The sequence below is a fragment of the Amblyraja radiata genome, chromosome 26, assembly GCF_010909765.2.
Source record: "Amblyraja radiata isolate CabotCenter1 chromosome 26, sAmbRad1.1.pri, whole genome shotgun sequence".
NCBI lineage: Eukaryota > Metazoa > Chordata > Chondrichthyes > Rajiformes > Rajidae > Amblyraja > Amblyraja radiata.
In genome coordinates, this window is record NC_045981.1 from 29,752,209 (window position 1) to 29,776,755 (window position 24,547).

The following is a 24,547-nucleotide window of genomic DNA, read 5'->3' on the forward strand; positions in this document are numbered from 1 at the left end:
ATAATTACACACAGTCCAATTCCCCCGTCTACACCATTTGCAAACATGCCCATAAAGAACCTGCAAATAATGTCTGAAGACAGGACCCGACCCGAGACGTCACCCATCCTTTTCTCCAGAGATGCTGCCTGACCCGTTGAGTTACTCCAGCACTTTGTGTCTATCAATGCCCGTAAATTACAATCGCTCAATAAAACCCACAGCCGTATCTGCCTGATGGCACCCCAGACAATGACGAGGTTTGTGTGTGAATTATCTAGTTCATATACACAGCATGAAAATAGCATCATACCGACCATCGATCACCCGTTCACCCAAGTTCTGTGTTATCCCCTGTTCTCCTTCACTGTCCACACGCTAGGGGGGCAATTTACAGAGGGCCAATTAACCTACAAACCACCACGTCTTTTGCGATGTGGGAGAGCGAATGGGAGCACCCAGAGGAAGCATCCAAGGTCAAGTTTGAACCCGGGTCTCTGACGCTGTGAGGTAGCGGGTCAACCAGCTGCACGACTGTGCTGCCCAAAGGTTCCTATTCCTGGCACAGTGGCGCAACGGGTAGAACTGCTGCCTCAAAGCGCCAGAGATCCTGGGTTCCATTGTGACCTCAGGGACTGTCGGCATGGAGTTTGCACATTCTCGCTGTGTCTGCGTGGGCTTCCGGTGCTCTGGTTTTCCCTCACATCCCATTGTGGCTTTGTGGACTAATTGGCCCGTGTAAATTATAGGGAATGGATGCGAAAATGGGATAAATAACAATAACGTGAACGGGCGATCGGTGGTCAGCCTGGACTCTATGGGCCGAAGGGCCTATTTCCATTCTGTATCTTGCAATCAATCAAAGGGAGACACAAAATGCTGGAGTAACTCAGCGGGACAGGCAGCATTTCTGGAGAGAATAGGTGATGAGACCCTTCTTCAGACTGATGTCAGGGGAGAGGACGGTACAGATAGAATGTGGTCGGAGACAGTAATACTGGTTGGAGAACTGGGAAGGGGAGGGGATGGAGAGAGAGGGAAAGCTAGGGCTACTTGAAGTTAGAGGTCAATGTTCATACCGCTCGGGTGTAAGCTACCCAAGCGAAATATGAGGTACTGTTCCCCCCATTTGCGCTGGGCCTCATTCTGACAATAGAGGAGGCCCAGGACAGAAAGCTCAGATTGGGAACGGGAGAAGGAGTTAAAGTGCTGAGCATCCGGGAGATCAGGTAGGTTGAGGCGGACTGTGCGGAGGTGTTCAGCGAAACGATCGTCGAGCCTGCGCTTGGTCTCGCCGATATAGGGATCAATCAATCCATGGTCATTGATGTATCCTTTGCTACAGATTGGCTGGTGCACCCGAAATACCGGTGGAACGAGGCCAGTTATCAGTCGGGAGACGTGAGTTATTCTATCTACGTATCTCTCAATACATTTAGTAACTCTTGCTGATTCATCTTCCTATGTCAGAGAGGAGTGCAGAATAATCTACCTTCTCATAATATAACAACATCTCTGAGGGAAGCTTACACAAATCCGCAGGATGTCCCCTGGGTTGGTGTTTTATTGCATTAGAATCGAGCTCCTTGTAACGAGAGCCTCCTTAGGTCAGATAGCTTCCCTTTCTATTGCTCTGTGTATTGCATTGGAAAGTGATCCTCCCTTTGTACATTACTGCTCAAACAAAACAACATGGGATGATTGCAGAACTGGCATAAGTCACTGAAGAACTATCTCCAGTAAAATTGTCATACACTGAAGGAGCTACATTTGATAACCCAGCACATTATCTTATAGGTGTGTATAAAATCTGAGAGAAGTGTACAAAATCATGAGAGGAGTAGAGTGGGGGACGGGGGTGTGTGGGGGACGGGGGGGAATGTAGGGGTGTGTGGGTTGGGGGGTGTGGGGGACGGGGGTGTGGGGGAGGGGGGTGTGGGGGAGGGGGGTGGGGGAGCGGGGGTTGGGGGTTGGGGGGTGTGGGGAAGGGGCGGTTGTGGCCGGGGAGGGGAGGGGAACCTTCAAAACCTTCATAACTTTTGTACTATTTCACAGATCGGAACAAAACTTATTTGACTTGCAGCAGAGGAGAATGGTGAGTAAGGTGGCGAAAAATCGTAGCGCTATGGGGGATCGTTTTTGCGCAAATTTAATTACAATGCAGACAGGAAGAGATAGATAGATAGATAGATAGATAGATAGATAGATAGATAGATAGATAGATAGATAGATAGATAGATAGATAGATAGATAGATAGATAGATAGATAGATAGATAGATAGATAGATAGACCAAACGCAGGCAAGTGGGACTAGTGTAGGTGGGATGTTGGTTGGTGTAGACAAGTTGAGCCGAAGGACCTATCTCCACACTGTATGACTATGTTATTGAATAGTACGGAATAGGAACGGGCCCATCGGCTCACAATGTTTGTGTTGAATATGATGCCAAGTTAAATGATGCTATTTGCCTGCATGTGATGCATTTCCCTGCACGTGCAACTTTTCCCCTCTCACCTTATAGCCATGCCCTTTAGTGTTGGACATTTTCACCCTGGGGGAAAAGGGTCCCAGAAAATACAATCACAAAAAAACACCTCTACTTCCTAAAAAGATGAAGGAGGTTTGGTCTGACAATAAACACTCTCTTGAACTTCTGCAGATGCACAGGTGAGAGTATTTTGCATTACAGACTGGTTTGGAAAATGTAACTTTCCAGGAACAGAGGGTGGTGAACACTGCCCGGTCCATCGCGGGTACTGACCTCCCCACCATCGAAGGGATCTACTGGAGTCGCTGCCTCGAAAAGGTAGCCAGCACCATCAGAGACCCACACCAGCCTGACCACGCGCTCATCTCACTGCTACCATCGGGGAGAATGTTGACGTTCTTAAAACCGTGACCACCAGGTTCAAGAACAGCTTCTTTCCAACAACCATCAGGCTCTTGAACACAGCACAACACTACCCTCAACTGTGAACCTCTATGGATAGTCTTAAGTTACACTAAGGACTACTGATTTTTTTTTGCAGTGGTGAGGTCGTTAATTTATTATTCTTTCTTGTTTCACTGCGTTAGTGCATTTACATGCCAGTTAAACTGCTGCAAATAAGAACTTCAATGTTCCATTCTTGGTACACGTGGCAATTAAACACTCTTGACTCTTGAATAAAGAAACAAGGGTTTTTCGCTCCATAGAAACTTCTGAATTTTGAAATCAACTCTTCAAATAAAATAATATTCACCCATCCCAAGCGGATGGGACCAAAATCAACCTGGAAGTGACTGTGATTCAAGATGGCGGCGGTGGATGGAGGTAAAGATCGGTGTCGTTGAGCGGGCTGGGGGCTCACCTCCCGCAGCCTCGGTAGTGCTCTGGAAGTTCTGACTTTGGCTGAAGGAGCTGCCACGAGGCACGGAGGCTGAGTGGTGGCCGTGTGAGGTGAGGGATGGTGCGTTCACGAGTCGAGGTTTTCCCTGTGACTGCATAGGTATCCTCCGAGTGCACCAGTTTCCTCCCACATCCCAAAAGATGTGTGGGTTAAATGGTCTCTGTAAATTGCCCCTTGTGTGTGGAGAGTGGATGAGAAAGTGGGATAACATAGAACTCGGGTGAATGGGTGATCAATGGTCGGCATTGACTCAGTGGGCCAAAGGGCTTGTTTCCATGCTGTATCTCTAAACAAAACTAAAACGAAACATCGTGAGCTTCTGACTCCATACGTCACAGCATGTTTGAGGCCCTACATCAATATGGTATCCTAGTTGAGCCTTGCTGTTCATTTCGTCACCCCCACCCCCCATACATCCAGTCTGAAGAAGGGTCCCGACCTGAAATGTCACCCATCCTTTTTCTCCAGAGATGCTGCCCGAACCGCTGAGTTCCCCAGCACTTTGAGTCATGCTGTGTGTGGGAGAAACACGGAAGCCCCTTCACAACTATAAGTGCTGTCGTAGCATTGACAAAAAAAGTACTTGCTAACGTTTCCAATTCTGGCCTCGGATGTCCTACCTCTGCAACCTGCAAACTTCATGATGCACAGCTTTGCTGTCATTGCACAGAACAGAACGTTCTATTCGGTGATAATTGTAAAAGGCTGAATTTCTTGCAAAGAAAAGCTTTCGACTTTAGCCGGTTTGACAAAAGACAGGCTCACTCACGTGGACCCACTGTCTCTTGCTACGCGCTAATGTAATAAGGAGCTGTTCAGGGATTTTTTTTATTGGTTTAGATAATTGCAATCTCTTCCCGCCATGCAACAGCCTTCCTGCATTGTTTCATTATGATAATTCATTAAAACCCAACTGCACTGTGCAGATAGCGCGACAAGACTGGAACAATTTTATTGCATGTCACTGAAAGATGGGGGTGACAAAATAAAAAGCACCAGTACATCACAGCGATGATAGACTTCCGAGTTTAGCAGCAGCTAATAACTCCAAAACTCGCCACAGTATTTGTGGAAGAAATGTACATCCATGTCCTCCAGAGACGCTGCCTGGCCTGCTGAGTAGCTCCAGCACGTTGTGTTATGCTCACGTTAATTGTAAATATGACGGCTGTCTTGCCGTGGGGGCACTTTCTACGTCGCGTGGGGTTCTAAGTAGGCACTGCGGAAGGATTATTTTTTTAGGGGGGCTCAGAGGTAGAGTTGCTGCCTTACAGCGCCCAGAGACACGGGTTTGAGTTTTGAGTTTGAGTTTAGTATATTGTGATGTGTACCGAGATACAGTGAAAAGCTTTGGTTGTGTGCTAACTAGTCAGCAGAAAGGCAATACATGATTACTTCTTCTTCTTAGAAACATAGAAACATAGAAATTAGGTGCAGGAGTAGGCCATTCGGCCCTTCGAGCCTGCACCGCCATTCAATATGATCATGGCTGATCATCCAACTCAGTATCCCGTACCTGCCTTCTCTCCATACCCTCTGATCCCCTTAGCCACAAGGGCCACATCTAACTCCTTCTTAAATATAGCCAATGAACTGGCCTCGACTACCCTCTGTGGCAGGGAGTTCCAGAGATTCACCACTCTCTGTGTGAAAAAAGTTCTTCTCATCTCGGTTTTAAAGGATTTCCCCCTTATCCTTAAGCTGTGACCCCTTGTTCTGGACTTCCCCAACATCGGGAGCAATCTTCCTGCATCTAGCCTGTCCAACCCCTTAAGAATTTTGTAAGTTTCTATAAGATCCCCTCTCAATCTCCTAAATTCTAGAGAGTATAAACCAAGTCTATCCAGTCTTTCTTCATAAGACAGTCCTGACATCCCAGGAATCAGTCTGGTGAACCTTCTCTGCACTCCCTCTATGGCAATAATGTCCTTCCTCAGATTTCCTCAACTTCTTCTTGCGTATGGCGTGCACAGCCTAAAGTTGTAGGACAACTTGTTCTATTTGATCTTATCTGATTGTGCACGCCAGGTTGATTGCATTCGTCGAAACAGGGCGGACCACGTGAAGGTTGCAATCTCCCACCCCAGATGATTACAATCATGTCCCATCCTGACCACGGGTGCTGTCTGTAGGGAATTTGTACTCTCCCCCTGTTACTGCGTGGGCTTTCTTTTTTTTTAGAAATCTTTTTATTTGAATTTCACAGCAATTTGCATACATACAATGATAACAGACAGTGACACTCAAGGCATAATTGTGCAACAGTATGTAAGCGACCCTCAGAGCCCTTACCCTTACCCACCATCAACCCACCCGAATCAGGTCGGAACCAAACAGGGACAAACAACACTCACATACGTACACATCCACACAAATACGTAGAGATAAACAAAACAAAATGTACTGGGGAAAAATTTAAAAAAAAATCACTAATAACAGTAAATAAGTAGGTCATTAAATGGGCTTTCTTCGGGTGCTCCGGTTTCCTCCCACACTACCCAAGACGTCAAGGTTTATAGGTTAATCAATAAGTTTAATTTGGTAAATAGTAAAAATTGTCCCTATTATTATTGACTGTAGGATATTGTTAGTGTACGGGGTGATCGCTGATCGGCACAAACTGGGGGGTCCAAAGGGGTTGTTTCCGCGCTGTATCTCTATAGTCTAAAGTCTAGTCTCTGCCGCTATTGCCGGCTTGTTTCCACCCATCTTGCAATCGTTTAGTCACAAGGAACTGCAGATGTAAACTTGAGTGATCGTAGAGTGTTGCGGAAATAACAAACTGATGTGATTGCACTGGAGACTGCACTGGAGTACAGAACTGGTTACGTAAGCATACGTTTACATAAGTCGCCCATTGCATAGGTCGGGGAGCGTCTGTACGCTGAATTTTATGGAGGTGTTGCTGTGTCAGTGCAGGATGGAAAGGACTAGGCAGCTGGTCAGCGGAGGGAACAAATGGGAGATGGAAACAAGTTGACTTCAGTAAAGGATGGGTGCCATTGCACAGGCACAGAGTGCACAGCACTCCACTAAAGGTGTTGAGATTTCCACAGCTTCATGGGGAACAGGCAGCTAAAGCATTCAGAGAGCAGGCTGGTGCAGTGTGCCCATCAAAGGTGGCAGTGAGATGCATGAACATTTATCAGGAAGCTGCTTGGCATTCCAGTGTACTGGCAGGTGGCAAACAATACTCATATTCATAGTGGAACAGCTTGTCACTGCAGTATGGACATACTGCATCAATAGCCTAGATACACATCGTGGACTCGTATGGATGCAGTATATAATCCAACATGTAAAGCTATAGAAATCACACAGCATTGACATACAAAGTGTATCTGTCTATCACTGCTGGTGGACCAGGTTATGTATCCTAGAGACACAAGATGCTGGAATCTCAGCAGAGAAAAACAACTTATGGAAGAACTCAACGTGTCAGGCAGTATCTGTGGAGGGAATGGGCAGATGTCATTTCAGGTCAGGACCCTTCTTCACTCTGTAGGCTCTGACCTTACATGTTACCTGCCCATTTCCCTCCTAGAATGATGCTGTCTGACCCGCTGAGTTCCTCCAGCACTTTGTTCAGTTTATACCCGAGTGACTATAATCAAACTTTCATGCATTAGGGTCCAATTGCACACAAAAAAACAATGTAAAGGATGATAGTTTAAAAGATGATGCGTTTATCAAGAGATTATTTTTTTTTCAAAGCAATGCTATTAAAACATGCAAGAGTTATGAGACCAATACTCTAATACTTAGATTGTCCTAATCGGAAGCTACATGGGAATGATTGCATTGTCAGAACTTGGAGTTAGATGTTTCGCTGTATTGCAAATGATCATTAAAAGTGAAATGGATTACATTTAGGATTGCTTTGGGACCGAGATGCTTTCATGTCTGCTGAGTTACACCAATTTAGGTTCACTTGTTAGAGACTTATTTTTGCTACATGTAAAGTGCCCTAGGGCAGGGACGGCATCATTAGCTGAATGTTCCCAGCCCTGAACCAGCACACTCTGAGCTGACTCCAGTCAGCCATTATCAGCCTCTCAGTCAAATACCAACTCTTAAAAGGTCAAGCCTGCGTTTTGGTTAAGCAAGGATTTTAACTATTTAGACCTCCCCAAGTTTAGACTTATTTAGACTCCTTCAGGCCAGGCTGTCCATTTGAACTTGGCCAGTTTCCTAGAGTAGAAACAAGGAACCACAGATGCTGGTTTACCAAAAAAGACACAAAGTGCTGGAGAGACAGAGAGAGCCAAGGGGGCTCTGATAAGGTACAGAAAATTAAGAGTGGCATAGATAGGATTGATGGTGTTAAGGGTCCCACTGCCACGACCTAATTGGTGAGTTTAAAAGAGTTTGCCTTCGACTCATACTCGCAGCACGAGGTCCTTGGAGGTATTTGTAAAGGGCCTGTCCCACCAGCATGCGTCTAGCGCGACCAAACGTGGTCGCTTGAGGCGTACGGCCTCGCGGGGCCGGTCCCACTTCGATCGGCAGAGGCGTATGGAGTTGTCCGGGGCTCCAAAAATCCTGCACTGTCTGAAAATCCCGCGCGACAACGGCCTGTCGGCCCGCAGCCGCTTGAGGCCGTAAGCAGCGCCTCAACGGGCATACGCAGAGTCTCGACGGGCATATGCAGCGTCTTGACGTCGTACGCCTAGCGCGTGGCATTGCGCGATGACGTCACCGCCCGGCGTGCTGTTGCGTGATGACATCACCGCCCGACGCCGTGAAACGTCCAACTTCAGTCGGCCCGCCTCGTGCCCAGCTGATTGGTGAGTATGATGTCGGGACCAGCCCCGCACAACTCCATACGCCTCCGCGGTTCAAATCGGGACCGGCCCCGCAAGGCCGTACGCCTCAAGCGACCATGTTTGGTGGGACAGGCCCTTAACTCTCCTTCATGCTCGAGAGTGGTCCCCGCATACTCGAGGCCTCAGCTAGGTTGCGGAGGTTTTTTTCCAACTTGCTGAACAATGCCTGCGAGTAAAAAAAGGTCAACATGGAAAAAATAGATCTTTTTTTTACTCGTAGGTTTAGTTGATGTAGGTCGTAGTAGGTCGGCACGTTATTCGTAGGTAATCGAGGGTAGTCAAAGGTAATCTAAGGTAGTCGAAGGTAGTCGTAGATAGTCTTCAACATAGTCGAAGGAGACCGAAGGAGGTCGTCTTCACTCTCCACTATTCGGTGTCCAATTTTCCCGAAGCTAGTCGCAGCTAGTCTTCAACATAGTGGAAAGAGGTCTTCAACATGACACTTTTTCAAACTCTTCTGAACTCGCCAATTAAGTCGCCGCAGTGGGACAGCCCCTTTACATTTTCTTACCTAGCAGAAAAGTCCATAACCAGAGGTTTAGGTTACGGGGTGAAAGGTTAACAGGAGATCTATGGAGGAATTATTTTCATCTAGACAGTGGTTGAAGTCTGGAGCACACGCACACGTCCAGAGTGAATAGTGGAGCAAGACCTGCCATTGCGTTGAAGTCGTGTCTGGACAAGCAAAGGCACAGAAGGCCAAGGGACCAAGGACTGGTAAATGGGACTAGTGTAGATGGGCACGGACAAGATGAACCTCATGGCCTGTTACCATGCCGTGTGACTCTATAACACTTAGGAAATACATTGCAGGCAACAGCACTCCAGATATCACAGCAGCTCCATGTGGTCAACATGAAGACGCTTAAAACTGTTAGATTGGTCTATCCCTGTCAGAACAGATGAATTATCCTCCTCAATAAACACTTTAACAAGGTAACCATTTTCTGATGATAATACCTCTATCTCTGTCTTTGAGATTATTACCATGTTAAACTCTAACTAGCCATTGGCAGCAGACGAGTGTGGTGGATTTGGAAATCTCCTAAGTCAGTTAAAGTGCTCTGTATTTATTTTTATTACATGATCGAAACTTGACCTTGCTTTTACGAGACATTCTATCTTCAAATGTTTTATTGAAGATCCACTGTTTACGTATATCACGCCCCAGAGGATTAGTGCTGTCGAATTCTGCCAATGCAGCTTGCCTTTTCAATCCCAAACAATGTGGCAAAAGGTCGAAAGATTGTAAAGTTTGAGATGGGAAGAGTGCAGAGGTCGGCTGTTAAGTGATTCACAGTGTAAGCTCTGTAAAGGAGCACTCATTGGTGTCCATACTCCATAAAGTCAGGACAGGGCTTGGCAGAAGGCGCCTGAAGACCAGTCTATTGCTCAGTGTGCTAAAGATCTCATGATAGACCTAAAAACTGGATCTCCAATAAACTAATCTTGTAGAGACTTCAAAGTCTGAAGATGGCTCCTGACCAGAAACGTAACCAGAACTGTTAGGGGCAGCACAGTGGTGCAGCGGTAGAGTTGCTGCCTCACATCGCCAGAGAGCTGGGTTTGATCCTGACCTCGGGTGCAGTCTGTACAGAGTTTGTACGTTCGCCCTATGACCGCGTGGCTTTTCCTGGGTGCTCCGGTTTCCTCTCACTTCAAAGGTGTACAGGTTTGTAGGTTACTTGGATTTGGTAAGTTGTAAAATTGTCCCGAGTTTGTAAGATAGTGTTAGTGTACGGGGTGATTGCTGGTCGGCATGGACTCATTGCGCTTCTGCGCTGCATCTTTAAAGTCTAAAGTCACCCATTCATGTTCTCCAGAGATGTTGCCTGACCCGTTGAGTTTTCTGTGTCTTTTTTTACACCACGTTAGGTTGGAAACCACAATATATTCATGAAATTAGGTTGCATCACAGCCCTGGAAGAGCTCTGCCCAATATCACAAGAAAGTGCAGAGAGTCGTGGATGTAGCCCAGTGCATCACCAGCCTCCTCACCATTGACTCCATCTCCACTACACATTGCCTCAGGAAAGCAGCCAACATAATTCAGGATTTTTGGACCCCAGTCATTCCCTCTTCTCCAATCTCCCTTCGGGCAGAAGATACCAAAGCTTGAAAGTAGATACCACCAGATTCAAAAACAAGCTTCTTCTTCACTGTTATCGGACTATTGAATGGCTCGCCCATAAGCTAGGGTGAGGTCCCACTCTCCTATCCTACATCATTGCAAACCTTGGACTTTTTCTCTGTAACTGTAACACTATAATGTTGCAACCCTATATTCTGCGCTCTGATCTTTTTCTCTTTGCTTTACCTGTTGTACTCATGTGTGGCGTGATTCTGTTCATGTATGGCCCCATTTGGCTGGATAGCTCGCAAACAAAGTATTTCAGTAAGTTTTGCAACACAGCCCCAGAGCCCCGGATCCGATCCTGACCACGGGTGCTGTCAATATGAGAGTTTCCATGATCTCCCAGTGACTGGGTGTGATTCCTCAAAGACGTGCGGGTTTGTAGGTTAATTGGCCTGTGTAAACTGACCCTAGGGTGTCAGGAGTGGATGAGAAATTTGGATAACATAAAACTAGTGTGAACGGACGATCGATGGTCAGGGTAGACATGCTGGACTGAAGGGCTGTATCCCTAATGCCCCTGTCCCACTTAGGAAACCTGAACGGAAACCTCTGGAGACTTTGCGCCCCACCCAAGGTTTCCGTGCGGGTCCCGGAGGTTCCTGGAGGTTTTTGTCAGTCTCCCTACCTGCTTCCACTACCTGCAACCTCCGGCAACCACCTGCAACCTCCGGGAACCGCACGGAAACCTTGGGTGGGGCGCAAAGTCTCCAGAGGTTTCCGTTCAGGTTTCCTAAGTGGGACAGGGGCATAAATCTCTAAATGTACCAATAATAAACCTATACCAACACCAAATTAGATTCATGGTGTATGAAATACTGACCTGAAACACTAACATTTTGCAATTTATCATAATATAGAGAATAATGCTCAGATATCCAGTGTGAAGCATTCGTAAGTCAAAATTGCCATTACTACAAATTATATTTTTGGTGATTTTATTAATTAACAAAAAAGATCATCAGTGTAGGAAGCTTCTATCTATCCGCCATTATGTCCTTGAATATTTTCGATGTTGTTTCATTTAGTTTAGAGATACGATAAGGAAACAGGCTTTTCGGCCCACCAAGTCCATGCTAGCCATCGATCACCCATTCACACTATCCCACTTTCTCACCACACCCTACACACTAGGGGCAATATACAAAGCCAATTAACCTACAAACCTGCAGGTCTTTGGGATGTGGGAGGAAACCGGGAACCCCCGGAGGAAACCCTACATGGTGTCCAGGGAGAACGTGCAGACTCCACACCGAAAGCACTCGAGGTCAGGATCAAACCTGGGTCTCTGGCGCTGTGAGGCAACAGCTCTACCAGCTGCACCACTGTGCCACCTTTAATTCTATTATTCTTGACTGAGCAACCACAGCTGGGCATTTCTGCTGCACTTGATTATTGCATGTTGCAAATTCAGGGAATGATCAGTAACACCATAGAATATACTATAATAAATGAAACCTATGATTATTGTATTCTTTCTCCTCTCTTCACCGAGATAATTGCATATCACTGAAAATGGGTTAAGACTACAATCAAGCCTTTGTACATAGACACAGAAAGTGATAGTTCAAAGGAAAATGATAAGATCAATAGCATTTAACTATAACATGATTGCCAGTTGCGATGATGGTTTACAAACTGATAAGTATGGCCAAGCACAAAAACAGTAGTTTCATAGCGTCTGTGGAGTGCTCTGAAAGTTCCATGAAATAAACCAACAAATAACAAATCTCCTCAGCCCCGTTTCCACCCAGGATTAGAGCTCGAGCCCGATATCTTCAAGGAACATTGTGTTCCTTCCTGCACAAGAAGGAAGAACAATTCAACTTAATACCGATGGATTATAAGTCGTCTGTTCTTGCCCCATTACAGGAAGGATGTGGAGACTTTGGAGAGGAGATTTACCAGAATGATTCCTGGATTAGAGGATTTCAGCTGCTGGGAAAGGTTGTACAGACTTGGATTGTTTTATCTGGAACGCCGGAGGTTTAGGGGAGACCTGATAGAAGTGTGCAAAATTATGACAGACTTGGATAGAGTAGAGTCGGAACGTTTTTCCCAGGATGGAAAAAATCAAAGACCAGAGGGTATAGGTTTAAGGTGAGAGGGACAATGTTTAAAGGGGCAGGGCCATGAATGCCTGGAACGTGCTGCCAGAGGTACACATAGATACACAGGGGTATAAATCACGTGTAGGCAGACAAGATGAGTGTAGCTTGGCTTCACGTTTACATGGACATTATGGGCAGAAGGGCTTGTTCTTATGCTGTCCTGTTCCATGTTCTCCAGGTTTAGATTAGTCTAGAGTCACAGCGTGGAAACAGGCTCGCCGAGTCCACGCCGACCAGCCATCCCTGCAACCTAGTGGGCATCCTAGCCCCCCCCCCCCGGGACAATTTTAGATTTATATCATACAAAGCTAATTAACTTACAAACTATGTCTTTGGAGTGTGGGAGGAAATCGATGATCTGAGAGAAAACCCACGTAGGCCATGGGGAGAACGAACAAACTCCATACAGACAAGCATCCAGACAAACTCCGCACAGTCTGTATCGAGCCCGTCCAGTATCGAGGCGGTAGCTCTACTGCTGCGACATCGTGCCACCCTCGGAGATGAACATATCTCTGGCAGGGCGACACACTTGCGTCAAGTACAGGCTCAGATCCTATCTCTGTTCTCACTCTGAGCTGCCGTGGAATTTACTTGTCACAGTAAGCAGAATAACTTTTAGCAAACCCTTTGATTGTTAACACAACACTGTCGGTGATTTTACGAACATGCCTTCCTCAATAGCTGAACCTCTTATAAATGACAAGGGATTCATTGACTATAAAAAGCTCAACCCTCCTGAAATCATAATACACCTTGTACAAAGGCTGCAAAACTTAACAAACAAGTAAACCTGAATATTCTTCTGTAAAACCACAGAGACCGGGAGTTGAGTGATAGACAGAATACTTTCATCCACTTGTAGATATGAAGAATCTATATACCAAGAATTAATGAATCTAACCTTCAAAGGAGAATACATCCATTCTATAAATAACCTTCCAACATCAAAAGACATTAAAAAAATCAAAAAATATTTATCACTAACTGCATTTAAAAAAAAAAGAAAGATACCCTTTTCCCAGATGGGAGTATCAAATACTGGAGAGCAGAGCTTTAAGGTGAGAGGGGCAAAGTCTAAAGGAGATATGTCGGGGAAGATTTTTACACGGTGGGTGGTGGGTGCCAGAAATGTGCTGCTGGAGATGGGAGCAGATACGTTTGTGGCATTTAAGAGACCTTTAGATAGGCACATTGATACGCAGGGAATGGAGGGACGTGGATTGTGTGCAGGCAGATAAGAGTTGGTCTTGGCCTTGGCCTCACGTTCAGCACAGACATTGTGGGCCGAAGGGACTGTTCCTGTGCTGTACCCTCTAAGTTAAGGTACAGTGTTGACAACGTCAAATGAGACAACTAAATTAAGTTAAATTAAAGCCTTTAACTCACTTTTCCTTCAGTAAGTTAGCAGTACCCTGAATACTAGCTTCAAGGCTGAGGCAGCATTAAAGGCTATTAATTGCATCGACACATGGGCTGTAACACAGGAGTATTTAATGGTGAGTTTGCAGTTTATAAACAATGGCAACAAATTATTGATAACAAAACAGACAGCATTATGTTGGCATCACTACAAATAATTCAATGGAACCTCAATAATCTCAGCTATCTGCATATTCATAGGATTCTGAGCTTCGGTGGGAATGAAGCAATTAAATGCTTTCTTAAGTGAATGAATTAACCAGTCATCATTATGCCTGAAGATGCACCTTCTACCAGTTCTACACAACTGAGGAATTGTGGTTTGCTTTATACACTTTGTAGAATCACGGTGGGGTCACATGTGCAGAACGCGTAGAAATAAATCTGAAGCAGCAAACCTTGTGGAGAAGCTAACTCCTTGAGTGTTTCCAGCGAGAGAGGAACATGCATGCAAACAAGATTTACGAGGACATTACCAGGACTCGAGGGACTGAGCTATAGGGAGAGAGGTTGGGCAGGCTAGGACTTTATTCCTTGGAGCACAGGTGATCTTATTGAGATGTGTAGAATCATGACACAAAAGTGGGTGGTATCGTAAATGGTGAAGATGGTTGTCAAAAATTGCAGCAGGATCTTGATTGGCTGGGCAGGTGGGCTGCGGAATGGCTGATGGAATTTAACACTGAGAAATGTGAGGTGTTGCATTTTGGGAGCACTAACATGGGCAGGACCTACACAGTGAATGGTAGGGCTCTGGGGAGTGTTGTAGAACAGAGCGATCTCGATGTACTTGTACATAGTTCGTTGAAAGTGGCATCGCGGGTAGATAGGGTGCTCAAAAAGGCTTTTGGCATATTGGCCATCAGTCAGAATATTGCGTATAGAAGTTGGGAGGTCATGTTGCAGTCGTATAAGATGTTGGTGAGGACACATTTAGCGTACTGTCTTCACACCATGTCATAAGAAAGATATTGTCAAGCTGGAATGGATGCAGAGAAGATTTATGAGGATGTTGCCAGGACTTGAGGGCCTGGGTTATAGGGAGAGGTTGAGCAGGTTGAGCAGGTTTACAGGGAGAGGTTGAGGAGGTTGAGAGGGAACTTTATTCCTTGAAGCGCAGGAAGATGAAGGGTGATCATGCAGAGGTGTACAACATCATGAGGAATAGATTGGGTAAACACACAGAGTCTCTTACCCAGAGTAGGGGAATCGAAAACCAGAGGATGTAGGTTTAAGGTGAGAGGGGATAGAGTTAATGGGAACTTAAGGGGTGACTTTTTTACATAAAGGGTAGAAGGTGTATGGAATACTTTGCCAGATGAGGTAGTTGAAGCAGGTACTATCGTAATGTTTAAGAAGCATTTAGACAGGTACATGGATAGGATAGGTTTAGAGGGTTATGGGCCAAAGGCAGGCAGGTAAGACTAGTGTAGATGGGACATGTACCAAAATGTATAAAAATGGCCTTTATTAAAATCTGACAATGTCCACTTTAACCACATGTGATTTTTTTCTATTACAAATCTCAAATTATGGAGTACAGAGGCAAATAATTAAAATTATTTCTTAATCTTAGTCTGAAGAAGGATTTCGGCCCGAAACGTTGCCTATTTCCTTCGCTCCATAGATGCTGCTGCACCCGCTGAGTTTCTCCAGCTTTTTTGTGAACCTCCAAATAATTAAAAGATGGGTCCTTGTCCCAAACATTATGGAGGGTACTGTAGTTGAGGCAGGTACAATAACAACATTTTAAAGCCATTTGAACAGGTAGGTGGATAGGAAAGGTTTAGAGGGATATGGGGCAAGCATGGACACTTCAGACTAGCTTCGTTAAGGCATCTTGGTGGGCATGAACAAGTTTGTTCCGAAGGGCCTGTCTGTACTGTATGACTCCATACATCTAGTTGCCAGACAACAAATATTGGAATGAGGCAGGGAGACTATTATAAAATATTTGAATAATTTTCCTTATGTCTCTAATAAGATTGTGAAGTAAAATTCAGAATTTAAGATTATTCCATTAAATGTTTTTAAATTGAATTTGTTTTTGTCTATGGACCAAACTCTCATTCTGAAACTCAGTTTCACTGGCTGCAAATTTTGTCTCTTAGTCCAAATCTTATGGTTTAATTCAAAGAAATATTCTGTCTAACAGCCTTGTACATTTCTATATGTTTCATTTTTCTGGCATTTGCTTCACAACCTGAAAAGCCCAAGTATTTCCAGCCTTACCTCTTAATTCTCGACACGGGAGATTAATTAACCTGGTGATCTCTTCTCCACATTGCTCTTAGACATTTCTGTGCCTTTGTTCAGGCTTGGATGGTATGAACTGGATGCATTGCTCAAGGTATGATTTGAGAGAGCATTTTGATTATAGCCTCCTCTGAATTGCATTCATTGTTTTAGCAAAGCTGTTCAACATCCTATTAAACTGCTAATTTGGCATTTAGATAATGTATGAGACTTGCTTTGGGAGCTCCAATGTCGCAGAAGGTTCGACCAGCCCCGACCCAGGATTCGATCGTCCAGCGCGGGGGCGCTGACATCCCCCCCCAATCCAAGAGCTGATCACGTTGACGCAGAGGGCCCAAAACGCCACTGGCTACGGGAGTCAAGATCATCCCGTCAACGGAGGGATCGAGGCCCCCGACCATGGGAGAGCAAAGGGAAGAGTCTGAACTTTTTTCACCTTCCATCATAATGGAGGAGTCAATGTGATGGATGTTTATGTTAAATTGTGTTTTGTGTGTTCCATTGCTTTTTATTTGTATGACTGACTTGGCAAATTAAATTCCTCGTATGTTGCAAAACATAGTTGGCTAATAAAGTATTACTGTGATTGTGATTGTGATAATCTTGGGAGGAAATAGGTACTTACATGTCCTTAGTTTCCAAAATTCTGCAATTGGCAAGATTTCTCGTGCTAATTTACTATCTGCTGCACGACCGTCAATCAGTCTGAAGCAGGGTCCCTACCCGAAACGTCGCCTATCCATGTTCTCCAGAGTTGCTACCTGACCTGCTGAGTTACTCCAGCACTTTGTGTTCTCCACAAGATTCCAGCATCTGCAGTTCCTTGTATCACCAATAGAATTTGATTGCTGACATTAGTCATTCCCATACAAATACGAACTTGGTGGACAATCTTGACTTGTTGTTCATCGAAGCAACTCCCAAGTTGAATGTAGAAACAAGGAACTGCAGATGCAGATCTGAAGAAGGATCCTGACCCGAAACATCAACTATTCATGTTCTCCAGGGATGCTGCCTGACCTGCTGAGCTATTCTAGCACTTTTTGACCCAAGGTTAATGTTCTTGTCCAAGTGCCATAGAGTTGTGGTGCCATACAGCAGAGAAACAAACCGTTGGGTTCATCATGTCAATGAGCACAGCCTTCCACCTTTGGCGATTCAGGTCTCTCCTTCATGTTTTACAGGATGAGAGTATCTGCCTCCATCAACCACACAGGCAGTGGCTTTGCAAGTTTTAACTACCCACTGGGTGATAAAGCTTCAGATCAGATCACCTCTAACCCTCTTAGCCCTCACCCTAAACCTGTGCGGTCTATACTTAATATGTAGGGAAGAACTACAGATGCTGGTTTACACTGAAGATGGACACAAAATGCTGGAGTAACGCAGCGGGACAGGCAGCATAGAAATATAGAAACATAGAAAATAGGTGCAGGAGTAGGCCATTCGGCCCTTCGAGCCTGCACCGCCATTCAATATGATCATGGCTGATCATCCAACTCAGTATCCTGTAACTGCCTTCTCTCCATATCATCTGATCCCTTTAGCCACAAGGGCCACATCTAACTCCCTCTTAAATATAGCCAATGAACTGGCTATCAATCAACTACATTCTGTGGCAGAGAATTCCAGAGATTCACCACTCTCTGTGTGAAAAATGTTTTTCTCATCTCGGTCCTAAAAGATTTCCCCCTTATCCTTAAACTGTGACCCCTTGTTCTGGACTTCCCCAACATCGGGAACAATCTTCCTGCATCTAGCCTGTCCAACCCCTTAAGAATTTTGTAAGTTTCTATAAGATCCCCCCTCAATCTTCTAAATTCTAGCGAGCATCTCAGGAGAAAAGTAATAGATGACGTATCAAGTCGAGACCTTTCTTCAGAGTCTGAGGTTACCTGAAGTTCAGAGTCTGAAGATGGGTCTCAACCCAACACATCACCTATTACTTTTCTCCAGAGAAGCTGCTGCCTGACTTACTGAGTTACTCCAGCATTTTGTGTCTAACTTCGAGCCATAAAATACCTTTGCCATGATCAAAAGTCTCTTACGATGTATGTCTCCAAGATTCCGTTCAGCTTCACCCTTAGCTGGTTCTACATCATGTATGGTGTGTGCATGCTGCCTAGATTGAATGAAAGAAGATTCATTTTGCTAGACAGAATTCTTCAAATTACTGGAGATGAGTGCGAATGAATTGTACTTCAGCACTACAGTAAAAATAATCAGCACTTCGCCCAATTCACTCAACATTCATAGCTTGTAGCATTGCAGAGCTGTGTGCAAATCTGCAAACATAAACTAAAATCTGATCAGGCAGTTGTTTGGTTATTCGATCATGCAAGTATTTGTTGGGCCCTTACAGAAACGGAGTGACTGGTCAAATTGCCCTTCTGCTTGTAATCCCAGTTCCATTAAAACTGTTATCTGAGGTACATCAACCCTAATAGATTTAAAGACTAGCCTAGAGATGTAATTCTGCAAATGTTACCCAATCGTGCTGTTCATATCCAGATTTAGTTTATTTTATTTTTGAGATACAGCGCAGAAACAGGCCAATCGGCCCACCGAGTCCGTGCCGACCAGCGATCCCCGCACACTAGCACTATCCTACTCACACACTAGGGACAATTTTGGCAATTTTACCAAAACCAATTAACCTACAAACCCCCATGCCTTTGGAATGTGGAGGAAACCGGAGCACCCGGACAAAACTGGGACGACAGATGGCACAATGGGCTAAGTGTTCGGCTGGCAACCGGAAGGTAGCCGGTTCGAATCCCGCTTGGAGTGCATACTGTCGTTGTGTCCTTGGGCAAGACACATCACCCACCTTTGCCTGTGTGTGAATGTGTGTGAGTGATTGGTGGTGGTCGGAGGGGCCGTAGGCGCAGATTGGCAGCCACGCTTCCGTCAGTCTGCCCCAGGGCAGCTGTGGCTACAGAAGTAGCTTACCACCACCGAGTGTGACTGAGGAATGAATGAATAATGCGATGTAAAGCGCCTTGAGTATTAGAAAGGCGCTATATAAATCCCATCCATCATTATTAAAACCCATGCAGGTCACAGGGAGAACATACAAACTCCGTAAAGACAACATCCGTAGTCAGGATCGAACCCGGGTCTTAGGCGCTGTAAGGCAGCAACTCTACCGCTGCGCCACCGTGCCAGTGTTTCCATACGCAGCTTTATTTGTCGAATCCTTCCACGGATATGTATATCTGTGATCTGTACACATTGCCATGCAGTGGAGATTTATCAATAAGTTGTAAGTGGGTGGCCTGATGAAGTAGATGTATATACAATTTTGCAGTTTAAGAGAATATAGGTATATTTTATTCAGTTTTCATTCTTAAGTTTGGTACTTCAAAAAAAATCTATTGTCCCAAAAGGGGCTAAAGCAGAATTTTGAACACAATGTAAAATTTATATAGGAGTATGGTTGTCTAGTTCTTAACAATTATTTTTCGGAGTTAAATTAATGACATAGTAACACAAATAAGTCCGTAATGAAGTACACAAATACCGAGTAATTAAGAAATGAATTTAAGACAGACTTTCAATAATGATGAATTAGTTGGACAAGAGCTCCTATTGTCCGTTGCTAATTAGTTCAGCGCAGGTGCAATCAGATACACTTTCTTTCAAATTTGCAAGCAATAATCTTAACCCCACTTTCTTTTAGGCCTTGGTAAAGCTTGTCTCTCATTTATCATCTTCACTTCCGTTGACACTCTTAAGTAATGTTTTAGCCCTGCAGTAATTTGTTATTTTAGATTGTCCCTCCTAGAACCTCTCTACCAGGCTGAAGTTAACTCCGTCCTCGAACGAATCCTTTCTGCTGATATTAGTTATTGGATAAGACCACCCAGCAGAGATCCATTCACAGCGCCTCATTATGATCAGAAGTCACACCTTTCCTTCAGGTATGCTGTTGATTCCCCGTCAACATGCTACTAAAACTTGCTGTGAAAATCTTAATCGTAAGGCAGAAAAAATCATTCTCACAAAGCAATTCAATATATATTCCTGGGCAGATAAAAGTGCTGGAGAAACTCAGTGGGTGTGGCAGCATCTATGTAGTGAAGGAAATAGGCAACGATTCGGGCCAAAACCCTTCTTCAGGCAGATGTGGGGGGGGGGGGAAGAAGAAAGGAAGAGGAGGAGCCAGAGGGCTGAGAAGGGGAGGAGACAGTAAGGGCTACCTGAAATTAGAGAAGTCAATGTTCATGCCGCTGGGGTATAAACTGCCCAAGTGAAATATGAGGTGCTGCCCCTCCAAATCCGGTGGTCCTCACTCTGGCCATGGAGGAGGCCCAGGACAGAAAGTTCGGATTCGGAATGGGAGGGGGAGTTGAAGTGCTGAGCCACCAGGAGATCAGGTTGGTTATTGCGGACCGAGTGAAGAGATCGCCAAGCCTAGGCTTGGTCTCACCGATGTAGATCAGCTGACATCGAGAGCAGCGGATGCAATAGATGAGGTTGGAGGAGGTGCAGGTGAACCTCTGCCGCACCTGGAACAGGGTCCTTGAATGGAGTCTAGGGGGGAAGGTAAAGCGACAAGTGTATCATTTCTTGCGGTTGCAAGGGAAAGTGCGGGTGGGAAGGGACAAATTGACCAGAGAGTTACGGTGGGAGCAGTCTTTGCGGCAAGCAGACAGGGGAGGAGATGGGAAGATGTGGCCAGTGGTGGGGTCACGTTGGAGGTGAACATGACGGAGGATTATTTGTTGTATGTGACGGCTAGTAGGGTGGAAGGTGAGGACTAGGGGGACTCTGCCCTTGTTGCGAGTCGGGGGGATGGGGAGAGAGAGCAGTGTTACAGGGTATAGAAGAGACCCTAGTGAGAGCCTCATCTATAGTAGGGGAGGGGTACCCCCGTTCACTGAAGAATGAGGACATCTCTAATGCCCTGGTGTGGAACACCTCATCCTGGGAACAGATGCGGCGTAGACTTGGGAGTAGGGGATGGAGTCCTTACAGGAAGCAGGGTGGGAAGAAATGTAGTCTAGATGGCCATGGGAATCAGTAGGTTTATAGTGGATGTCGGTTAGAAGTCTATCACCTGCGATGGAGATAGTGAGGTCTAGAAATGGTAGGGAAGTGTCAGAAATGGTCCAGGTGTATTTGAGTGCCGGATGGAAGATAGTGGTGAAATGGATGAAGTCAGTGAGTTGTGTGTGGGTGCAGGAGGTAGCACCAATGCAGTCGTCGATGTGGCGGAGGTAGAGACCGGGGATGGGGCCCTGGTACGCCTCGAACAAGGATTGTTCGACGTACCCGACAACGAGGCAGGCATAGCTAGGCCCCATGCGCGTACCCATAGCTACGCCTTGTATTTGGAGGAAATGGGAGGAGTCAAACGAAACGTTATCAAGGGTAAGGACCAGCTCCGCTATGCGGAGGAGAGTATCTGTATACGGGGATCGGTTGCTAGGCAGAGGCGAGTATCTGTAGACGGAGATTGGTCGCTAGGCGGATATATATTCCTGGGCATCCTCCATTGCCAGATTGAGGGCACATTGAAACTGAAGGAACAACACCTTATATTCCGCTTGGGTGACCTGGTGGTCTGAAAGAGGGTCCCGATTCAAAATGGCACCAACCCATGTTCTTCAGAGATGTTGCCTGACCCAATGAGTTACCCCAGCACTTTGTTTCCTTCGAAGGGAAAGCTTAAGATGTCCGACTGGGGCAAGAGTTCAGTAAAGGCCAAACTTAGGTGATTGATTATTGGGTTGTAGAATAAATACACACCTGGTGTGGGTGTAGAATAATGCAGGTTCACCAATTGTGACCTAAAATGGTTTAAAATCAGTCAGAAGTGAAATGAGGAAGAGCGAGAGAAGTAGTATTGATCCCGCAGTGAGAATGATGCAGATAGATACGCAGTGGATGAATAGTGAACATGTGCTGTCAGAAGGGCAGCAGCCAATGCAATCTCCTTTCAAAGTACAAACCTAAGAGGGGGGGGGGGCTTTTAAAAAACATTGGAAAATAGTAAAATACCAAATAGTTCCTGTGAGAGAAAAAACACATGAAATAGCCTTAAACTAAACAATTATATCTTTTAAGTGGGGGTCCTGCAGATAAAAGTCTGAGTAAAAATCAAAGACCGGCTAACAGGATTCAAAATGAAGTATTCTGACTGAATCCTAATATTTATCATAGTCATACAGCCCCATTCGGTCCAATTCATCCATGCCAGCCAAGATGCCACATCTAAGCAAGTCCCAGGCCTGCATTTGGTCCATATACCTCTGAACCTTTCCTATCTATATATCTGCCCAAATATCTTTTAAATGTTGGGCAGATATATAGAATGGAGAAACAGAAAGGGATATAGTCATGGATGTGTTGACATTCCTTCAGATGTTAAATACCATGAGATTATAGTAGATTAACAACAGGAAAGTATTTTCCATTTTTTCAAAACAGATGACAATTGCAAATATATTAGGCTTACATCAACCCATGAAAAGTAATGGAATCAATTAGCAAGAGTAAATACAGGGATTATCTGTATGATTATAAACTAATAAGCTGCAGTCAGTTTGCTTTTAGAAAGGCAACATCCTGCCTGAACTACTCTCATCCCTTTAATGAGTTTCTGGTTTATAAGTGGGCCGAGGAAGCTGTACAGCGTGCTGAGTTATGAATTTCACACTACATTTGTTGTAGTAAGAATTACGTGTTAGAGTTGGCTCTGATCTGTTTTGTACCCTTTCATACTTCTAGTTTCCCTCTCCCCGACTCTCAGTCTGAAGAATGGTCTCGACCCGAAACGTCACATTCTTTTTCTCCAGAAATGCTGCCTGATCCGCTGAGTTACTCCAGCACTCTGTGAAACGTCACCTATCCATGTTCTCCAGAAATGCTGCCTGACCCGCTGAGTTACTCCAGCACTCTGTGAAACGTCACCTATCCATGTTCTCCAGAGATGCTGCCTGACCCACTGAGTTACTCCAGCACTCTGTGAAACGTCACCTATCCATGTTCTCCAGAGATGCTGCCTGACCCGCTGAGTTACTCCAGCACTCTGTGAAATGTCACCTATCCATGTTCTCCAGAGATGCAGCCAGACTCGCTGAGTTACTCCAGCACTCTGTGAAACGTCACCTATCCACGTTCTCCAGAGATGCTGCCTGACCCGCTGAGTTACTCCAGCACTCTGTGAAATGTCACCTATCCATGTTCTCCAGAGATGCTGCCAGACTCGCTGAGTTACTCCAGCATTTTGTGTCTATTGTTGGTCTTTTTCATCCTTTGTTGCCACATGGGGTGTTTCAGAGATAACTGTTAAAACACTTTTATTTTAAAGACAGAGACACAGTGCTGGGGTAACTCAGTGGGTCAAGCAGCATCTCTGGAGAACATGGATGTGACGTTTCGGGTCGGGACCCTTCTTCAGTCTGAGGAAGGGTTCCGACCTGAAACACCACTTATCCCTTTACTCCAACAATGCTGCCTGATCCGCTGAGTTACTCCACAACTTTATGTCTATCGTTGGTTATAAACCAGCATCTGCAGTTCTCTATTTCTACACTTACTTTAAGTTGGATTTGAAATCTAAAAACAAACCCATCTTATCTTGCAGGCAATAATAAGTAAACAAATAAATACATGTCAGATGTGAGGAAGGAGATCGAGAATGGGATTTATAAAATGTGAAATTGTCATGAATTGGCGAAGAGGAGGAGAGGTAAGTGGGATTCCCGCAAACGGTGCCACATGGCTAAGAGTGAAATTAGGAATGATCTGGTAGACTCAAACTCATTCAATCATGCTGAGAGGCAATTAAAGAAAAAGAATAGCAAATTAAGATTGTTCTCGCTAAACCTTTCCTCGCTTAAAAGAGTAATAGTGGCAAAGATGCTGGATTCGTTTAATAGTCAGATTAATTCTGTGGATGAGGTGGGAGCTGTAAAGCCTGCCTAGATGGATGAGCTCCAATGGGTTGAATGGGTTCTTCATCTATATCTATCTTGTTATCGCCATGTCCTTAATCAGTTGTGATAGAGCTAATTATTCAGATGTCTTTCTAGACAGCTCACGTAGCTCATCTCAATATCTTCTAGGGATGGTGTGGCAATTACTGTTGGCATTTCAACTTACTATATTTATTTAGTTTTACTGACACCAAATACCTTCTTTAAGTAATTTGCAATTAGTAATTTCTCCAAATATATTCTTCACAACAGTATAAAGCTTTCTAGAAAACTGCTGCTGTTAAGATGGAACAACATATTGCAATATTTGATATTATTCTTTATTTGTTTTAGAATCCGTTGTTACATTTTTATTATTTTGGTCTATAATCGAAGAAGATTTTGTTTGCAGAGAATATAATTTTTTTTAAATCAACCATTTTCTTTCTATTCCTTTCTGATTAAGTAAATAAAGTACATGCAGTGGGTAAGTCTTATTTTTT

General features: G+C 44.8%; 1 protein-coding gene and 1 long non-coding RNA gene across 12 annotated transcripts in view; one reads left to right on the forward strand and one right to left on the reverse strand.

The window, feature by feature from the left end:
- Window positions 1-24,547, reverse strand: part of rbfox3 (RNA binding fox-1 homolog 3) — a 1,262,719-nt gene that overhangs the window by 293,965 nt on the left and 944,207 nt on the right. The window lies entirely within an intron of this gene.
- On the forward strand, window positions 1,261-24,188 carry LOC116988110. The gene is made up of 3 exons (XR_004415859.1): window positions 1,261-1,776; window positions 2,035-2,074; window positions 23,714-24,188. It is a non-coding gene; the product is annotated as an uncharacterized LOC116988110 (long non-coding RNA).